This window comes from Nyctereutes procyonoides, unplaced genomic scaffold (assembly GCF_905146905.1).
Source record: "Nyctereutes procyonoides isolate TBG_1078 unplaced genomic scaffold, NYPRO_anot_genome, whole genome shotgun sequence".
Classification (NCBI taxonomy): Eukaryota; Metazoa; Chordata; class Mammalia; order Carnivora; family Canidae; genus Nyctereutes; species Nyctereutes procyonoides.
The window spans coordinates 14,341,137-14,359,415 of record NW_026575122.1 but is presented as its reverse complement, the minus strand read 5'-3'; positions in this window follow the sequence as shown (position 1 = coordinate 14,359,415).

The window sequence follows — 18,279 nt, the reverse complement described above, 5'->3', positions numbered from 1 at the left end:
TGAGACTCAAAGTATCTAGATTGGTTTAGTCTACTTGTTAGAAGTAATATAAACTCAGAAGCCATGGAGACACCATCTTTCATCACATATATAGGAAATCAGGAAGAGTGGTCTGTTTAGGGATAGAGCTAAGGGTATTTTCTGATTCCTGTTATCTTTCTATTCTAGTGCTCAGTTCTAGTTCTTTTTCTTCTTCTTTTTTAATGTAGTTGACACACAATGTTATATTAGTTTCAGGTGTTCAACATAATGATATCACAAGTGTAGCTCTAGCTTCTTTTTTTTTTTAAAGATTTTATTTATTTATTCATGATAGTCACACAGAGAGAGACAGAGAGGCAGAGACACAGGCAGAAGGAGAAGCAGGCTCCATGCACCGGGAGCCCGACGTGGGATTCGACCCCGGGTCTCCAGGATCGCGCCCTGGGCCAAAGGCAGGCGCCAAACCGCTGCGCCACCCAGGGATCCCTCTAGCTTCTTTTTAAAGGACTAAATCGGGTTCTATGAACCATGTCATAATCTTTCCAATAGATTATTTTGATATCTTAAATTAGCCAGAGTTGGTTTCTGTTGCTTGCAACCAAAATAATCATAAGTATTTTAAAAGATTTTTTTTAAGATTTTATTTTTAAGTAATACCTACATCCAACATGGGGCTTAAATTTACAACCCTGAGATCAAGACTCGCATGCTTTACTGACCGAGCCAGCCACCAGGTACCTCATCTTAAGTACTGCTAACTCAAACCTAGGGTATGATGCTTGGGTCAATACAGCAGCTTATTAGGCTGCCAATTGTGATATGGATCATCTCCAAGTTTGTAATCCCCGGCAGAGATGCCCCATGTCCTTTCAGTGGGGTCCACTTCCTATTGTCTCAGATCCCGTGTAGATGGGAAAATCACCAAGGGACCCCAAACTAGGAGTTACCTTGATTATTCTTTTCTCAAGCTTCTTCCCAACCATCCAATTCATCTCCAAATCTTTTTGGTTCTACTTCCAAAATTGATCCCATATCTATTTACTTCTCTCTGTGTGCAGGGTAGTTTAGCAGACTAAGCTATCAGTATCTTTTGTTTGAATTGCTGTGATGGCCTCTTAGCTGGCCTTTGATATCATTACTCCACTCTTTCCCCCCTTCCAACACTTTATGCGCATAGTACTTAGATTGATTTCTTTGAGATACAAATCAGATCACGTCACTTTCCTCCTTAAAGCATTCTGTATTAGGATGAGGATAAGCTGATGTAACAGAAACTCAGAATATAATGGCTCAAACAAAGGAAAGAAACTGGTTCAGGGCAGGTAGGTGGCTAAGCTGCACATAGTCATGCAGGGACCCAGGTTTCTTCTCTCCTTTTGTTTGCCATAGTGTTGGGTATTACTCTCATGCTCCAAAGTCAAAGCTGGCTGGCTGTATGGCCATATCTGTGTTCTAGTCACTGAGATGGTAAAGGGGAGAAGATATGCCCAGTCATCTTAAGAGCAAGGCCCAAAAGTTGCATATGTCACTTTTGCTCGCATCTTATTGATAAGAACTTAATTACCTGGCCACATATTTATGCAAAGACAGCTGGAAGATGACCCTTCCAACTGGGTGGGCAGTGGCTGATTAAAGTCAAGGTTTGTAGAACTAAAAGGAGAGAATGGATATAAGGGACAAGTAGTCTCCTCTGTACCTGTAACGGCTGCCTATACTGCCCATTTCATTCAGTGAATGAAATCCAAATCTTTTACCACGGCCTGAGGTGATCTGACACCTCTCCTGCCACTCAACTCCTTGTTCACTTGGCTGCATAGGACATCTCCTCTTTCTGCTCCTGAAATGTGACATGCATGTTCTTGCCCAAGGGAATTTGCAGTTGGTTGTTCCTTCTGCCTGGAAAGCTCTAAAGTCAGATCTTCCCAGGTCTGTCTGCTTCTTATTATTTAAGTCTAAACTCAAATGTTACCTCCTTCCACGAGCTTTTCTTGCTCATTCTGTCTGAATTGTACAGGCTCCCACTGACCTGCCTTTCCATCATGGTTCTTTGTTTTCTTGATCATACCATTTTTTTATCTCTCTGAATTTATCTTACATTTTGTTTGCTTGCTTTTGTGCTTATTTATCATTTCTCTTCCCCCGACATCACACCCTAGAATTTGAGCTTCCAGAGAGCAGGGACCTTGCCTTTCCTCTTTCTTACCCCAGATCACTACAGAGAGAAGTCTCTGCCACACAGTACAGACTCATATTTTGAGTGAATCAGTGGTGGCCTAGGATGCAGTATCAGCATTCCTAAATAAAAAACTCTTCTCTTAAATTTTGGGAATAGTCTACTGCCCCTGTCCTCTGCCCCTGAAGGTGTGCCATCTGACTATAGACATGGCCTCCCTGTGAGGGGTCCTGGGTTCTTATTCTGAGGCAGGTCCGTGTCATTTGTTCTAGAACCTCATCTCACACTGGGACAATTCAATCTGTGTTCTATTCCTGAGATGGGCATAAAACCCACCTGCTACTTACATCCCTGGAGACTTGGGGAAGGAATGAATTACCTGAAATAGGGAACTTTTAAAATGATAAACAGAATGGCTTTCAAACGAACTTCAATTAATGGATCTTCCAAATGATGCCCTTTCCCAAGCCTCACACCACCTCATCCCCTATGCACTTGGGGGAAGGTGAAAAGCATAGTGTTTCTAACAAGCATTAGAATTCCCAGAGAGTAATCCAGGATGAGAACCTGGCCCAATAATAATAACCCTAAATGTTATTTATATGTCATTCCTCTGCCAAAGTCATCAAGGTAGCTCCCAAAAGGACCATGCAGGAAAAATTTCACTGTCAGCATGTGCCAAAAGTCTTAATAAGTAAGGTTCAGGGGATTTTAATTAAAAATAGCTCATTTGGTGGCCTTTCTCCACTTAAAGTCTGTTCGTGCGACGTGTGCTATAGCAGTAACCCCCCAGCCAGCATCATCTTCCTAGGACATTCCTTCAGGCCTGTTTATCTGGGGTAGGCAGACTCCGATGCACATCCTGAGATTTTTTTCTCTGCTCAAAATAGAATTCCATAATCAAGAGCCGACTTTGCTAAAACATTGTCAGCTCCTGTGGAGGCAGGGTAGCAAAGGCCTTGAACACTGTGGGGAAAGCCATCCAAGGGATGTTACTTTTCAAACAGTGCTTAATGCAGTATTAAGCAAAGAAGATTTCTCTGGATCATGAGTAAATGTGGCTGTCAGTATAACTGTCACTATTGAGTGAATGGGAACATCAAAAAGAGCATTTTAAAAACCCAGTAATCATTTTTACCCATTACCCATTACTTTACAAATACGTTTCTACTTACTGATTCCTATGGGAATAAAAATGCTGTAAGAAAAAAAAAAAAGCTCTTTTTTCAAGTCATGCTGGAGAAGGAGTCTACCAGAATGTCCAGGAGAGATTTTCAAGTTTCTAGTTCCATCTTAGATTTGCAATTTGATGCCTTGGTGGGGCCGGTCTCATTGGCAAGACACAGCAGGCACTTTTTAGCTGGTACCTGATGGGCAGCCAGACTACTGAGCTGGAAGAGGAAGCTTATATGCGACCTGCCAGTTCTGGTGGGCCAGACCACCAGCGTTTGCAGAGTCTGTATGTTAAGCCGTTGACCTGCTGACCTGCAGAGTTCCAGGGAGTCTGTTTCTGCTCAGAGAAAACAGCTCTGATTGGCAATAGCTGCTAATGTATTCTTACTTGGAGGCAAACATTGACTTCACCTTTGAGCCCCAAGGAGTCTTGGGAAAGCTCAGGCTACTCAAAGCTTTTTGAGGAATTTCACCTTCGAGCTGAGGATTTGGGCAAGATCTCGTCAGTGGGAGGACAAGAGGTCAGCATCCTATAGGCAGGGGACTTCACAGGTGGTGGTGTCCAGCTCCCTACCACCTACCTCTCAAGCAGGTCAATGCCTGAACTAGCTGCTAATCTGGTTTAAAAGAATTTCTAGCACTGAGGGTTCATGTGACCTTATAGAGGCACTGTGTTAGAGTCCAGGCAGGGGGATCCTTGTGACTATCTCCCCTCCTTTTACAGAAGAAGAAGAAGTCAAGGGTCAGGGAGGTGCTGAGGTCACTGAGCACGTTAACAGCACAGCTCAAATGTTTCCTGGTCAGAAATTTCAAGGGCTGGCTTTGGTGATGTGATGGATAAATATAGCCTAACATTTTGTCATGAAAATGATCAGAAGCTCTGAAAACTGGGAGCAGATGCAGCTCCACAAGAAGCATGATAAGAATGCCCCCGCACACCTGCTGTAGAATACAAGGGTGGGAACATTCCTCATCTCCCACAGGGAACATCAGCCTGCAGGCTGTTGATGCCCTCTTGGCTGCCATGTCTTGGCATGGACTTCTGAAGATTGAAGGGAAGGCTGATGACCTCATAAGGAACGAAAAGGGATGCCAGTTGTAGATTGCAAGCAGATCAATGCAGGCAGATCTGCCCCTGTTCCAGCAACACCACAGCCAGACATTTGGTAATGAGAGAAGAGAAATGAGGAGGTAAAGGCAAGGACCTGGAAATCTGCCTCAGTCACAGCAGTGGGGACAAAGTCCAGAGAGAATTGCTCAGAACTCTAGGCTTTGTCACTTAGTAGGCTTACAGTCATTTATGTCTGAGAGTTTATACTGTGTGTGCGTATATTTCTGGTTAATACTTTAACTGAGCAAGCATTTCCTGGGGATCAATTCTCTCCAGGCACTACTTAGAGCTATGAATAAGACAGAGCCCCAATCTGGAGAATCTCAGTGGTCAATGGAGGAAACCAAGACCAATGAGACAATGCCCTGTGAAAAGTGCTATAAAAGTAGGTTGTAGGTGCTATGGAATGACAAAAGGGAGGAAGTACTGAAGTCTAATTGTAAAAACTGAGGACTACTTTAAAGAGATGACCTATGTACCAAGTCTTCTACTTCTTAGCAATAAAGAATGGGGCTCTTGTGTTCTAAGCCAGGATTGGTCAACAAACCTTTTCTATAAAGCATAGTAAATATTTCAGGCTTTGTGGGTCATAAGATACATTTTAACACTCGACTCTGCCATTGTAGTGTGCAAGCAGCTGAAGTCAGTATATAAGTGAATGGGTGTGGCTGGGTTCCAATAATAATTTTATGAAAACAAGCAGTAGGTCGATGGACTGCAGGGCATAGTTTACCAACCCTGTTTTAACCCCTTGATAGGCCAAAGTCTATTCCGTGCTCATAGTAACCCTCGGTAGTAGGCATAGATGAGAGAATTTAGGCAATTTTTCCAGAGTGATAGAGCTCAGGAAGAAGGGTGGAAGCAGGATTTGAATTCAGGCCAACTGCCTTTTGATTTAAAAGCCCTTTTAAATCAATGCTTCATGCTTCACTCATCTTCAAGATACACTTAGGAATCACCATTGTATGTTTTCCCCTCACCTCTCTCCCTCTCCCTGTTTCTTGTTTCTGGGTTCTTTGTGCTGAATATTCACAGTATGCCCAGCACAGCTCCAGGCAATTTGGAGAAAGCATCTAACGGACACAAAGCATAATCCCTGTGTTTGATTGGTTTACAAGCCCATTAAAGAGCCAAGATATATACACAAGAGAGGAATAAGAAAGTGTTGGGGGAGGCAGGAAGGTTTCCTTCTCACTCTGGAGGGCTTGTGCCACATGGAGAGAGTCCATCCATGTCACACACTCTTGGCTTCTCCTTATCCAAACCTCCCAAGAGAGGAGGAAGAAGTACTCTGATTGGAAAGCCTTGAAGGAGAAACTGGGTGCACAGAGCCAAACTCCTTCATTTCCCTTCCCCTTGGGAGCTAGGCTGCTCACAGGAGGCACCTGCTTTGCTCCGTTCCTCTGTGATACAAATTGTGAAAGGGCAGGCTGTGTCTTACGGAAAAGCACTGCCCCAGTGCTTGCTGCCTGTGATAGGACTCTGCTATGAATTCTGCTGGTCTAATAGCAGATTTCTCAATAATGAAGATGCCACTGTGGTCTCCATATGCCCTTTTACTTTGTCTGATTTCTCAATTACTTTGTGACTTGCTGGGCATGCAGGGCATTATTAATTTGGTCTACTGAATCCCCCAATAGACAATGCAAGACAACACAGAGAAGTGATCTTTTCTTCCTGTTTTCCTTTAAGACAAAGACTGACTTCCGATGCTATGGATAGTTCAGAGGAGGGTGAAGAGGCCACAGGGGACTTAGGAAGAGGGTAGGAGGAGTGGACACATTCCCCGAGTCAACTGGGATGAATGTAGTTTGGATAGGCTAAGCTATTTACACATGTTTGTTGATGGTTGGATTCAGGACCTTGGGGTTCCCACACTTTGAAATATTTTTCTGTGGAGCTTTTCCCCTGGGTATTCATTGGATCATAGAAACTTAAAATTAGAAAGAACTATAGTAATAGTTTAGTCCAAGTCTGTAGCAGCAGATTCCAAACAGAGGTTGCCTCAAAATCACCTGGGGAGTTAAAAAAAAAAAAAGGTGTCCAGTTTCTACCCCCTGGAGATTCTGATTCAGTAGTTCTGGGACTGGGATAGGAGTGGGGGAAGATTTTCCCAGCTTGCTAGGTGATTAGGCAGCGTGGTTTGCTATATCTGGCAGGTGATCACCCAACATTCATTTCAGCACTGCTAGTGACTGGCGGTCACAATCTTCCAAGACAGCCATTCCTGATATTGCACTTGAATATGGTACCTAGTAAGTTCCATTGCCTGGATCTGATTAAAGTCCTTTTTAAGTGCTGGTGGGCATGAAGAAATCTGCAAGGAAAAAGCATCAAGCTGTACCAACTGTCAGAGATATGCTCATCTTGGTCATCCAGTAATGTCTCCCTCAGTCTTGACCACTCTGGTCATGTCTGCACCTTTGCATTTGCTTTCAGCTCTACTGGCTCCAGTCTCATGCTGGAGTGACTACTAACTTCTGAGCTCCTGGCCAGGGCTAGATGCCTGAACATCCTCAACTTGGCTTGACTCTTTTTTCCTTCCCTTTTCTCTCCTAGCTTCTCCTCTCCTTTCCATCTTTATTGAGGTGTAAGTGATATACCATAGACTGAACATAAGTAAAGTGTACAGTTTGATGAGTTTTGATGTACATATTCATCCGTGAAACTGTCACCACAATCAAGATAATGAGCATACCTATCACTCTCCAAAGTCTCCCCATCCCCTTTAGTCGTCCCTCCCTTCCACCTCCTGTCTCCATGTGACCACTGATTTGCCTTTTGCTCGACTATTTTCTGACCAAGAGTTCTTACCTGGTCTTTGTCCCAGGCCAGTCACCCTTCTGAAACTAATTTCACCCACCAGTGTGAAAGAGTCTCAGCCACAGGTGTATCCTAACCCTACACCCTGACTTAGCCCCTCAGCTGGGATGTGACAAGTGCAGTTCCACCCTCTAGGGGGTACTGGATACATTTAACTCATCTTACACATACTAAATCTTCAGGTAGTACTTCAATTTTGATGGCTAATATAAAATCACTAATAATAACTACCACTTAGAGCTTAACTCTTCTCCGCCAAGAATTGAATTACATTGAATTATATAAAATTATAATAATAGTAACAATTTTTTTTCTCTCTGTAACCCTAATGCTAGCCATAAGAGAAAGACCTTCATTTCTCCTTGTTGTCCATGAGAGGATATCATGACTGATTTAGTCAAATGCCTTGCTGAAATCTAGATAGACCATGTCAGTAGGTTTTTCCGCTATAACAATATAGCAGTTATAGCTATAACAGATTTTCTTTTCTTTAGAAATGCACTAATTCCCTCATTAGAAACTTTCCTGGTGCAGTGTACTGTACTCAAGATAAAATAAAGTGTTCTGTAGATTCAGAGTCACTCACAATGTACTATTATTTTGTATTGATCTTGTTTCCAGTAGACAAGTAATTTCAGATCTTTCATAGGCAGTCTGTATTTCAAATAAATATTGCTTGACTGTTGTAAAAGCCTCTTGATATGGCTGATTTCCAAACTGATCAGAAAGGCACCTCTGTTTGCCTTGGCAAGGGATGTGAAAGGCAGGATAACTCCTCCTAATCCCACAAGGATGATGTGTGAAGTGAATTTTCCTGTTCGGAATTTATTTATATCAGCCTTGAATCTGTGAAACATTTGATACAGTTTTAGCATTTTCTTCTCATGAAAGGTGATTTTCTGGGTAAAATGCAAGTAGAACATTACAGAACTACTGGGATTTTTTTTTAAGTAGTAAAGATGTTATCTGATTTTTCATAGTCATAGTATACTTTACCCCCAAATGTAAAATAATACAAATTAGGTCTACATTAAAGATTTGGAAAATATCAATAATGATGAAAGCAAAATATATTTCTTTCAAGATGCTTGAAGCTAGTTTTATTCAGCTTCATAAATATAAACCATAAATGAATCTAGTGTCACTCTGTTGTAGGACCTCCACACTACCTCATCCACTGGGACATGTAACAATTAGCCTGTCATTGAGCACCAAGGCTCTCCCATGAGGCCCTCTGCATGCCTCCCATGAGACATGGTCTCTGGTTCTGTTCGGTCTTCAGGCAGTTACTTCTTCCCTGTCAGTGGTACGTATACATTGGTTTTCTGTTTTTTTTTCCAGATTAATCTCCTTTTCATATTCAGTTATTTTTTCAACAAATATTTATTGAGCAACTACTGTATTTTAGATGCTAGGGATGCAACAGTAAACAAAATAGAAAAATCATTGAGATTATATTTTGACAAGGAGACCAAGAGTAAATGAAATAAATTAGTATATATGGTATAATATGATATGTGCTGAGATGAAAAATAAAGAAGAGAGGGTAATAGGAAGCTGTGTGTGTGTGTGTGTGTGTGTGTGTGTGTGTGTGTGCTGGGAAGGAGCTGACCATTTTTTTCTTCCTTTCTTTCTTTTAAGATTTTATTTATGTATTTGACAGAGAGGGGGAGAGAGAGAGAAAGAAAGAGAGAGAGAGAGAGAACAAGCAGGGGGAGTCACAGACAGAGGGAGAGGGAGAAGTAGGCTCCCCGAGGAGCAGGGAACTTAACGTGGAGCTGGATCCCAGGACCTGGAATCATGACCTGAGCCAAAGGCAGAAGCTTAACTGACTGAGCCATCCAGGTGCACTGGAGCTTACTATAGTATTAGAAAGTGCATTTAACAGAACACAACACTTAAAATTAGAGCTTCTGTGCTTTATTGGTGAGAAAATTTTAGGGAAGAAAGCAAGGGACAGGGGTACTGGGGCAGAAGACCAGGGAAAATCAATGTAAGAATGCATTCCATGGTATTCACTGCTTGGCACCAAGTGCAACTGCTCCCTGCATCACAAGGACTGACTTCCTAAAGGCTATAGGAACCATCATATCTTAGAAGATTCTGTCGAAGTGAGGAAGGGGAAAGAATTTGATGGAACGCCTGCATCCCGTTTGAGCGTTAGCTTCTGCAATTCTGGGTTGCATATATGTGGGCAGCAAGCAAGCAGGTCCTGTGGCATCTGCTACCTTGCACAGGTAGGGAAGCCCTGAAATGTAAGGCAAGAAGCATATGGTGTGGGCACGAGAGGAGGTGTTGCTGGGTTGTGTCCACATGACGTTGACAGGAGCTTTCACTGGTTTGGATGCTACAGTGGCAACTAGGGCAGGACTGATGGCCAAGAGCCCTGGAAATAGGAGAAACCAAGAGGATCTGGGGTGTGGTCTACTGGTGTCTGATACAGACAGAGTGATGGAGGTGGGAAGCCCATCAAGAAGGGGACTTTTTTTTTTTTAAGGTGACATGTAAGTAAAGACCTAAAAGCTGTGTGATTTTTCTGACAGAGAGAATAAATGCAAAGTGGTCAGGTGGGGGCATATGTGGCATGTTCAAGGGACAGAGGAGGCCAGGGCAGCTGTGTCCTATGAAGGCAAACAAATGGTAGGAGATGGGGCTGGAGAGGAAGCTTGTAGTCAGCACATGTGTGACTATAGGTCTTAGAAGGATTTGTGTTTTCCTCCAAGTATGATGAAAAACCACTGGGCATGAGGAGGTTTCTGCAGAGTTCTGGCATGATCTGACTAGCATTTCAAAAAGATAAGACTCTGATTTGCATTATATGAGATATCACCTTACACCTGTTAAAATGGCTAAAAAGAAAAGACAATAAATAACAAGTGTTGGCGAGGATGTGAAGAAAAGAGAATTCTTGTACACTATTGGTGGGAATGCAAACTGGTGCAGCCACTGTGGAAAACAATATGGAGGCTCCTCAAAAAATTAAAAGTAGTGCTACCATGTGATCCAATAATTCCACTACTGGGTATTTGTCCAAAGAAAATGAAAACACTGATTTGAAAAGATACGTGCACCCATGTGTTTATTGCAGCATTATTTACAAGAGCCAAATATGGAAGCAACCTGAGTGTTCACAGGTAGACTAATGGATAGGGAAAATTTGGTAGACATATACAAAGAAATATCATGCGCCTTAAAAAACGACGAGATAATGCCATTGAAGACAACATGGATAGACCTAGAGGGTATCTTACTAAGTGAAATAAGTCAGACTGATATGATTTCACTAATAAGTGGAATCCCAAAAAACAAATAAATAAATGAAAAGTACAAACAGACCTATAAATACAGGGAGCAAACTGATGGTTGCCAAAGGGGAGGGGAATGGGCTGTTGGGCAAAATGGATGAAGAGGAGAGGAAGATACAGGCTTCCAGATATGGAATGAATAAGTCGCAGGAATAAAAGGCACAGCATGGAGAATATGGTCCTGCAGTGGTATGGCAATAGCGTTGGATGGTGACAGATGGGCGCTATGCTTGGGGTGAGCATAGCATAACATATAAAGAAGAAGCTGAATCACTGTGTTGTACACCTGAAACTAATGTAACACCGTGTGTCAACTATACACAAATAAAAACATTTAAGAAAAGGATCAGACTCTGGGCTGCAATATGGATAATAGACTCAGAAGCCGGGTGACCAATCAGGGGGCTAGTGCAGTGTTCGGGTGGGGTGGTGGTGACATGGACCAAGGTGTAGTGGTGCAGGCAGTCAGAGATAGTTGGATTCCGGATACACTCTGAAGGACTTCCCGATAGATTGGAGATATAGGATGTGAGAGAAAGAAAGGAGTCAGAGATGCTTGCAAGGTTCCTGTTCAGAGAAGGTGTAAGAATGGACTCCTCACTTACTAAAATGAGGAAGACTATAAAAAGTAGGTTCAGGGGAGAGTAGCAGCAGCCTCGCTTCACACGCCTAATGTTTGAGAGAGCGAGGAAGTGGCTGGATGGTGGGGAGGGTTGGACCAGAGATGTAACTCTTGAAGCCACCAGTAGACAGATCACACTAGAAGCCACCCAGTCCGGATGAGATTAAGCAGAAGTGGTAGGACAGCCGCGAGGCCCATGGCCTGGGCTTAGAGGTGTGTAGAGCTGGGGAGGATGAGGGGAAAACCAGCAAGATTGAGAAGGAGTGGCCAGAGAAAGAGGGAGAACCAGGGGCCAAGTACAGACAAGGCTGCAAAGGTTTGTTGATTGCAGAGTAACAGCAATTTGAAAGGTGGAATATGTTGGCTTCGATGCGAATGATCCATGAAGGAGACTTGAAAGACTTTTTGAGTAGTTGTGATTTTTGAGAAAACCCTTTGTTGAGTTATTTTCCCAAGGTCCAGGATTTTTTCTGGGTTTTTCTAAACGTCTTGGCAATTCCTCATTCCCGAGCAATTTTCTGATTCTATTTATTATAGTTTTGTTATCACCATACTTTTCCCAGGAACTGCTCCTGGGGCTCGAAACTTCTAGCTAATATTCAAAGTTGACCCTGACTCACGTGCCTTCTTGGCTGTACTGTTCAGGTATCTTTCATTTTGGCAAATAACAGTTTACCAGCTGTGATTAAAATATGGAGCCAATGCTTTAGGATTGACACAGAAGATGGTCCTCCCGCAGGACAGATGGCACATCCGGCATTAGTCAGACTGGCCATCTAAGCCCATGTGGCCTTGGATGTGTGCCTGAGGTCAAGGGTCAAACAAACTTGTAAGTGGGCCCGAGGCCAGCCTAACAGATGGGTGAGGATGGAGATAGTCAGCAGACCACAGAGGGCCCATGGAGAGTCTGTGCACAGGGAGGGGTTGTGGCATTTTCCTATCTCTCTGAAGAGGCCCTGGTACTTAAACACAAAAATTATGGTTTACCACAGGCATGAGGCATTAATAGAGAGATTTCAACACATCCCCAGTTGGATGGCCTTGAGCTTAGACTCAAGTGGGAAGGAGAGATCTCTGAATCTCAGCCTTTATCTGAATTGACCAAAACAGCTCCTGTGGGGCTGAACACTGGGACTTGGTGTAGTGTAATAATTTTCTCTCTCCTGGCAAATCCTGAGGTTAGAGAGAGCTCTCTTAGTTGGTGTAGTCCTGGGCGACGGGGACCCCGGAGTGATGGCTATGGGACAGAACTGAGGGTGGGAGTGAGACAGCGTGGGCCTGCAGGAGAAACAAGTTTTCGGGGCCTTCCCTCTGCCTTGTTTAGGACATCCCCCTTCTCTGTCTTTCTTTTGCAAAGTATGCCATGAACGCCCTATCCCCCGCCCCACTGACACTGTGGCTCGTCTCTGTCTGGGTCCTGCCAGCCAAGTGTCACGGGAACGCGCTGGGACTATGACCAACACCGTGTGCTGGTAAGTGGATCTAAATATATTTTTGTTCAACAGGCAGCAATCTGACCTGGCCAGGAAGGTAGGAAAGGCAAAGATTCCACTGTGTGGCCCCTGGGACGCAGGAGCGCACGTCCAGGGGAAGCTGGAGGCAGGTTTGGTGGATGGAGAGGAGGAGGACACGGAGCCTGTGCAGACAGAGGGGCGACCGGGGGCGGAGGACCTGCACTGCAAGGCCTGTGCGCCTCCTGGTTGCAGAAGCAAAGGCGGTTGAGCTGAGCGCAGGCCCCCAGGAGGGGACCCGTGTCCCCCTCCATCCTGCCCTCCGAGCCCTGCTCTTCACCCCGTCTGGAGGCGACCTAACAACCCTACTGCTGGCCAGGCGTTAGCCTTAGCACCTCCAGCTGTCAGTGCCTTCCCTTCCCAGGACACAGGTGCCCTCACAGTTGGTGTTTTCCAGATGAGAGGTCAGAGTCAGCGGCCAGTGCACAGCCTGGGACTCGCAGCCTGGCTCTTAATCATCCGCTTTGGTTATAGCCCATGACTGCAGCTGACTGGCGCCAGCTCTGCTGGGCCTCTGCTCCCCGAGATGGGGAGCTGCTTGTGGACAAGGACCGTGTCCCTTCGCCTGTTCCCCACAGCGAGGAGCAGGCCAGTGGGCGCGCAGGGAGCGTGGCTTGAAAGCCCAGCGCTGGGGGCCAACCGCCCTGCCACCCTCTCCTCGGTGGCACACATCTGGAACAAATGGCTTTCCTTTCTATTTTGTACCCTGGCTGCCATCAGGCTGTTTGCCACCCCTCCTCTGGGGCTCTGTGCCCTTGACTCTTCGGGAGCGTTTATTATGCAGGAAGCAGCCTGGGTTGAGCAGCCGCTGCCAGCTAGGTGTGACCCACTCTCCGGTCTGTTTGTTCCGGCCGCTGCCAGCTAGGTGTGACCCACTCTCCGGTCTGTTTGTTCCGGCTGCAGGTAGCCACCCACGGCACAAGCAGCACTTTTGAGAGCATCTCCTCCCTCAAGATCTCTCTCTCCTCTGCCCTGGGAAGTTGCCTAGCAACCTCCCTCCTTCCTGCTCCCCCCTGCAACCCCCCCCCGGGGGGGCCTCCTGTTTCTACCACCTCATCACCAAGCCCCCAGACTTTTCCATACCGTTGACCCCTTGCGGCCCTCTGCCTCATTATTATCCCATCTCCAAACTTTATATGGGCTCTGTTTTCAAAACAAAGTCAGCCTGACCCAGAAATCATCTGTCATTTTCTCATCTTTTAGATCTTTGTAGAAGTCTTTATGACATCCTTTTAATATTAACCTCAAGATCAAGCTACCAAAGAAAAAGGCAAAGACATCAAACCAAAACAAAAAGCCTACTGACTGGAATTTCCTAAAAGGTTTATTCCAGCTTCAAATAGCTTCTTTTCCCCCTTAAAAAAATCAGATCATACCACACACCCATCATGCATGATGCCATCACACGTGTGATACCACACACATAGGATACAAAGACAGAATGGGACATAGTGTATGAATGCAAAGCGTCATATCTGTGCTTATCCTGGAAGGACCCTGTCCCCCTCCTAGGCTGGGTGTGCCTTTGCCATTTGTTGAAGAGGGAGGGGTTTCAGACTCAGGATTGCCATGTACAGTTGTTCAGGTGGCACACACCCCATAGCCTGTACAACCATGTGGGGTGGCTCTGTACCATTAAAACTCGTTATTTGGTTGTAGGAAGTGTCCTTCTCCACCTTCATCCTTCCATTTTTTTGTCCCACATACTGTTCTATCCACACAGGCAGTCATTTGTATAACTACATTTGCATGATATTGGATGAGAGAGAGAGAGAGAGAGAGAGAGCAAGCGAGCTGTGGGGGAGGGAGACAGAGAATCTTAAACAGGCTTAATCTTAATCTTAAACACAGAGCCCAATGCAGAGTTCGATCTCACGACCCTGAGATCATGACCTGAGCGGAAATCGAGAAGTCAGACACTTAACAGACCGAGCCACCCCAGTGCCCTTGCATTATATTGGACTTTAAAATCAATTCAGAAACATTCCAATCTCCATCTCTTCTTTTTACCGAGGGCTGGTATCCTGGTGAAGGAGAGGTAAAGGGGGGTAGAAGCTGGGGTGCCTTCAGATCCAAGCCCAGCCTCACCTTTCCTGGCTGAAGCCACACTCACAAATTCTCTTATTCCATGTGAACACAGCCGCATGTCTAAATCCAGATCTGACAGCAGAAGTGTGGGAGTGGGCAGGTGGGAAACGCTGGGTCCCAGGTCCAAAGGGATCTGCGCAATTTAATAATAAGTGTCTTTATCTAAACTCCCCATCCCCGTGGTAGTTCCACGAGACTAGTTATTTCTTTGTTATCTCTTAGCCTCAGAAGACTGGACTCGGTTAGAATTATTGCCACAATCTGCAACAGGAGAAGTGGAGGGCACAGACGTGGCAGGCAGAGTGAGAGCACGTACAAATTTATGTCACTGAATTAATTCTTCTCCACGGTTTGTCTTTCCTGCAGAATTTCTTTCAAGGTGGTAAGTGTCGAGCTTTGGCGGAAACTTTGCTAAATGGAACAAGACTGGGAAAGAAATACCTTGTCATCCTTGGGAAAGGTAGGTATCATATTCATTTTGTATTATCGTTATACTGATCATAATCACTATTATTTACCCAGTGCTTGCTCCATGCCGGGCACTTAGGTAAATAAATGCTTTATATAATTTTCTTACTAGGTTCTTACAACAATTCTGCAAAGTAGGCAGCATTAACTTTTCCCATTATGCAGATGAGAAAACGGAGGCTCACAGAGACCAGGTAACCTTTGGTGACCAGTGATCATCCAGATCTGAAGCCTTCTTCCAAAGGACCTAAGGTTAACTTTAATAATTCATTCTGCTCTGAAGCAATTCCTTCCGAAAGCAGAAAAATCTACATACAACAAAAGACAAAATCAAGAAGCACTATTAATTACTAATCTAGGCAGCAGCATCTGGGAATTATAGCTCCCTGGATCCTTCAAGCCCTTTGGGGACTGTGTTAGTTTTTAACACAACCTCCCCCTCTCTTCTCAGGCTCGTCCTAATGCACTGCCTTGGAGGACACATATCTGTTTGATTAATTTCAAGAATGTTCCAATGAACTTGTTATACCTCCATTCCTCTGTCTGGTTTGCACAGTAAAGGAGAAATAAGGTGATCTCCAGATCAAGCGAGAATCTTGAAGGACGGCTGAGCTACATTTGCCACAGCCTCTGCGGCTCCCAGCTCTGCCGTGGCACCGACAGCTGCTTCCCTTCTACACTTGCCTGAAATCTGTACTCCCGGAGCCACTGCATTTCTGGTAGAAGTAAAATCAACTGCATGGTCTGGGTTGCTACTTCTGAGGACTCAGAAGTTCACAGGTAAAGGAATGGAAGCCAAGAGAAACAATAAGGCAGTTCTCTCCTCGAGTCATCTGTAAGCAGGTTTAGGTTAGAATAGGAAAACCTAGAACCACCAAACTTCCACAAGAAACAAGAGTCCTCTGGGCCCCAAGACCCAGCTGTATAAATGGATCATGTTAAAATTTGGATCACATTCTCCATGACAGTTTGCTATTCTTCCCTAGGGCAGCCCCACACTTTATGTAGGTTGAACACTGAACAATCTAGGGAGCAGCATCATGAATATTATAGATATAGAAGACTTGTATATTTATTGCAACAAATTTCTGGCAGACAGCAGCAAAGTATCTTGATGAAGGGCAGCCTTGCTCTAATTTGTCTAATTTGTACCAAAATGTCATATGGGCTAGAGGTGATGCAATTATTCCCGGCGAAGAAGGCAGATTGGCTCAGTGGCAGGAAAACCCTGAAGTAGGGATCGTAGTAGACAAGAAGTCTGTATGGAGAGGTGAGAGAGCATTTGGGTTTGAAGCCTGCTTTGCCATCTACCAACTTTGACCCTGCATATGTTCAGCTTCTGAGTCTTATCTCTTATCTACATCAAGGGCATAATGATGGTAGTACCAATATTGCAGGCTCATTGTTCAGATTAAGAATATACATATATGACAGAAAAGCAGCAATAAATGCAATGAAATTCTAAAAATCTGTAATCCCTCCACCACATACACACAGAGAATGTACACCTGTGTATACATGTGTGTGTGTATGCCAGACTTTACCAATCTATCATCTAACTATCCATAACCTGTTCTACATCAGGCACTCAAGAAATCATAGCTCTTATTATTGTAAACCAGAAGAATCCAAATTGAAATCAAGATTCTTTGTTGGCAACGTGCCACAGCAGTTCTGCTCATGTTTCCCAGCTAGGCTTTCAGGAAAATGCCTTTCAGGTGATGAAACTGGTCAAGAAATTCAAGGTAACATCAAGGTCCTCTATGATCAATACCAAGACCATTAAATACCAACACTAGATGTTTGAAAGCATTCATTGTTTGCTGTGATAAAATTATGTTGAGTTGCAAGAAGAAAATAAATAGAAGATGGCAGGATTCTGAATAGGTACAAATACTCACTAATTTGTTCTTTGACCAATTGCTTACTCTGTGGTGGGCACTGGGTTAGGAACCATGGAAGCAGAAGAGAATGTGTTAGTGTAAGTTACATTAAGGTAACAGACCTAGATAGGAAATGCTTCCAGACCATAAAAGATTGTATTTTTCTCACGTCACTATTCTGAGAGAATTGAGGGAGCCACTTTTCTTCCATCTGTGGGTTACTTCCATCTGTGGCTTCTTCATGTCTGAAGACCTCATCATCACCTATCACTAGCCAAAATAAGGGGAAAGAACACAGAGGAGTGAGTATGATTTTTTATATGTCAGGGCAGGAAGTGGCCCACATCACTTGCACTCACATTGCACTGGGGAGAACTGAGCCCTGTGGCTGTACCTAACCACTGGGGAGCCTCAAAAATACTTAGCTTTGCACCCAAAAAGGAGAGAACAAATATAGTTGGACAGCTACCTATGACTTCCCCAGGAGCACAATGCCAGGTGGTGGAGCCATGCCATAAGATCACTTAAGTTTGCTGGACATGGGAAAAGAACCTCTGAACAAACCAGGATTGGACATGGGGTAGGCGGGCACAGTGTTGTATTCTGAAAGGGACTTGGCAGCTACAAAGATAAAGGCCTATCTTTATCTGTGTATGAGGGACAAAGATACTCCAGCAACCCAGGAGAATGCCACCATCAGTGGTGCTGTTCTCTGGCACTCAGGATACCTTCCTGACCTGCATCAGACTGATCCCAACCAAGATCAAGTTGCTTGATCTTGATCTTGTTGAATATACTTCAACTATGTCCTCTATGGGGGAAGGGAGGATTCACTGACTTTAAAGAGAAGCTCTATGGGGGAAATGGGTATGATAAAGGACAGGTGTGTAGGAGCTCAAGGCTCCGATATCCCATCTCTTCAGCTCATGTGGAATACTGCTGAATCACTAGCTCTGGATCAGAATCCAGAGCTAACTGTAACTGATCTGTGGATATATGGAGGGCAGAAATCTAAGATGGTCCCCAAGATTCCTGTCCTCTGGTGTACACACCTTTTATGATCCCTTGTGTGTGAGGAGATAGTGGCTCCCTTGAAAAGTTTATATTCAATGACAAGGGTGCTGGGATAGGCACTCTTGT